The 3,321-nt window shown below is 38.9% G+C and overlaps 1 pseudogene; it reads left to right on the forward strand.

The window, feature by feature from the left end:
- Positions 1-414: 414 nt before the first annotated feature.
- LOC102142679 (lysosomal-associated transmembrane protein 4B-like) lies at positions 415-2,883 on the forward strand (annotated as a pseudogene).
- The last annotated feature ends 438 nt before the right edge of the window (positions 2,884-3,321 follow it).

Here is a 3,321-nt window from a genome sequence, read left to right on the forward strand (position 1 = left end):
TAGTTTAAGGTCTTAACATTTAAGTCTTTAATCCATCTTGAGTTAATTTTTGTATATGATGAGAGGTAGGGGTTCAGTTTCATTCTTCTGCATATGGTTAGCCAGTTTCCCCAGCACCATTTATTGAATAAGATTTCCTTTCCCCATTGTTTATTTTTGCCAGTCCTGTTCAAGGTCAATTGGTTGTAGGTATGTGGCTTTATTTCAGTGGTCTCCATGCTGTTCCATTGGTCTAAGTGTCTATTTTTGTACAAATACCATACTGTTTTGGTTACTATAGTCTTGTAGTATAGTTTGAAATTGGGTAATGTGGTACCTCTGGTTATATTCTTTTTGCTTAAGATTGCTTTGGCTATTTGTGCTCTTTTTGGTTCTATATGAATTTTAGACTAGTTTTGTAAAGTTGTCTGAAAAATGACCTTGGTAATTTGATGGGAATAGCATTGAATCTATAGATTGCTTTGGGCAATGTGGACGTATTAAATTAACTATAACAATTCTTCCAATCCATGAGCATGAAATGCTTTTTCATTGGTTTGTGTCATCTATGATTTCTTGTAGCAGTGTTTTATAGTTCTTCTTGTAGAGGTCTTTCACCTCACTGGTTAGATGTTTTCTTAGGTTTTTTTTTTTTTGTGTGTGTGACTGTTGTAAATGGGATTGCATCTTTGATTCGGTTCTCAGCTTGAATATTATTGTTGTATAGCAATGCTACTGATTTTTCTATGTTGATTTCGTTTTTTGAGATTTGCTGAAGTTGTTTATCAGGTCTAGGAGTCTTTTGGCAGAATATTTAGAGTTTTCGGGACATGGAATCATATTGTCAGTGAAGGAAGATAATTTGATTTTCTCTTTTCAATTTGGGTTCCTTTTATATCTTTCTCATGTCTAATTGCTCTGGTTAGGGCTTTTAGTACTATGTTGAATAGGAGTAGTGAGAGTAGACATCCTTATCTTGTTCTAGTTCTTAGGCAGAATGCACCCAAAATATACTTATTCAGTATGATGTCAACTGTGGGTTTGTCATAGATGGCTCTTATTATTTTGAGGTATGTTTCTTTGAGGTCCAGTTTATCGACAGCTTTTATTGTGAAGAAATGTTGAATTTTTATCGAATGCTTTTCTGCATCAATTGAGATGATCATATAGTTTTTTGTTTTTAATTCTGTTTATGTGGTGAATCACAGGTATTTATTTGCATATGTTGAACCATCCCTGCATTCCAGGAATAAAGTCCACTTATTTGGGAAATTAACTTTTTGATATGCTGCTGTATTTGGTTTTCTAGTATTTTATTGAAGAGTTTTGCATCTATGCTCATCAGGGATATTGGACTGTAGTTTTGTTTTTTTTTTGTTGTACCTTTGCTGAATTTTGGTGTCATGAGGATACTGGTTTCATAGAATGAGTTAGGGAAGAGCCCCTGCTTGATTTTTTGCAATAGTTTCTTTAGGATTGATACCAGCTTTTCTTTGTAGATCTAGTAGAATTTGGCTATGAATCCATCTGATACAGGTTTTTTTCATAGTTGTTGTTGTTATTGTTGGTAGGTCTTTTATTACTGATTCAATTTCATTACTTGTTATTGGTCTGTTCAGAAATTCTGTTTCTTCCTGGCTTCCACCAATGTATCCATTTCCTGTACATTTTCTAGTTTGTATGCATAGAGAGGTTCATATCTCTGAGGATCTCTTGTATTTCTGTGGAATCTGTTGTAATATCACCTTTGTCATTTCTGATTGTGTTTATTTTGATCTTCTCTCATTTTCTTTGTTAATCTAGGTAATGGTCTATCAATCTTGTTTATCCTTTCAAAAAAGCAAGTTTTCATTCACTGATCCTTTGTGTGGCTTTTTGGGTCTCAATTCATTTAGTTCTGCTCTTACTTTAGTTACTTCTTTTCTTCTGCTAGCTTTGGTTTAGTTGTTCTTGATTTTCTTGTTTTTTATTTTTTTAATTTTTACTTTAGGTGTGAGGTTGGGTTGGTAATTTGAGGTCTTTTTATTAATATCTTCTTGATATAGGCATTTAGCACTATAAAATTCCCTCTTGTGGGGATAGACTAGAGAGGCCGGCGGGCGCACAGGCGAGCGGGCCGGGAGTGGCCGAAGAGCCTGCAGCAGCAGCGCAGCGGACCCGGGCAAGGAGGTCAACGCTCCTGGAAACTTGGGCGCCCCTCCGCGCCAGGAGCGATGAAGACTGTCGCGCCCCGGTGGCGCCCTGGATGCGGTTCTACTCCAACAGCTGCTGCCTGTGCCGCCATGTCGGCGCCGGCACCATCCAGCTCGGTGTCTGGTACCTGATCATCAATGCCGTGGTACTGTTGATTTTGTTGAGTGCCCGGCTGATCCGGATCAGTATCACTTTTCAAGTTCTGAACTGGGAGGCGACTTTGAGTTCATGGATGATGCCAATATGTGCATTGCTATTGTGATTTATCTTCTTATGATACTGATATGCACTATGGCTAATTACGAAGCATACAGGCAAAACGCAACCTGGATCATCCCATTCTTCTATTACCAGATCTTTGATTTTTCTCTGAACACCTTGGTTGCAATCACTGTGCTTGTTTATCCAAACTCCATGTAGGAATACATACGACAACTGCCTCCTAATTTTCCCTGCAGAGATGATGTCATGTCAGTGAATCCTACCTGTTTGGTCCTTATTATTCTTCTGTTTATTAGCATTATCTTAACTATTAAGGGTTACTTGATTAGCTGTGTTTGGAACTGCTGCCGATACATCAATGGCAGGAGTTCCTCCTATGTCCTGGTTTATGTTACCAGCAATGACACTACGGTGCTCCCACCCCCCTATGATGATGCCACTGTGAATGGTGCTGCCAAGGAGCCGCCGCCACCCTAGGTGTCTGCCTAAGCCTTTGAGTGGGTGGAGCTGGGGGCAGCAGCTTGACTTTTCAGTCTGAGCAGTAGTTCTGTTATTTCACTCTTGAGGTGAGCTCTCTGCGCGTGTTTGTTGCTGAAATGCTACTTTAAAAAATTTAGAAGCTAAGTTGAAACCTGTAGTTTTCCTCAACATATGCTTTGCTAGAACACTGTGATAGATTTGCTGTAGAATACTTCCTGTAGGATTAGGGGTGTAAAGGGCTTCACCAACCTTCTTTAGGCATTGAAACTTCCCCCAAATCTGGATGGACCTAGAGTCAGAGAAGTCTGCTTTCCTACCTGCGGGACCCCAAAGTTGGGCAATTAGTCACACGTTTCTCTCCGTTCCCTCTCTTTTGAAAGTGTAAAATAAAACAAAAAGATGGACAACTTTTCTTAAACCATTCCAATGTAGAGAACAATACCTTAT

Source organism: Macaca fascicularis, chromosome 1 (assembly GCF_037993035.2).
Source record: "Macaca fascicularis isolate 582-1 chromosome 1, T2T-MFA8v1.1".
NCBI classification, from domain to species: Eukaryota; Metazoa; Chordata; class Mammalia; order Primates; family Cercopithecidae; genus Macaca; species Macaca fascicularis.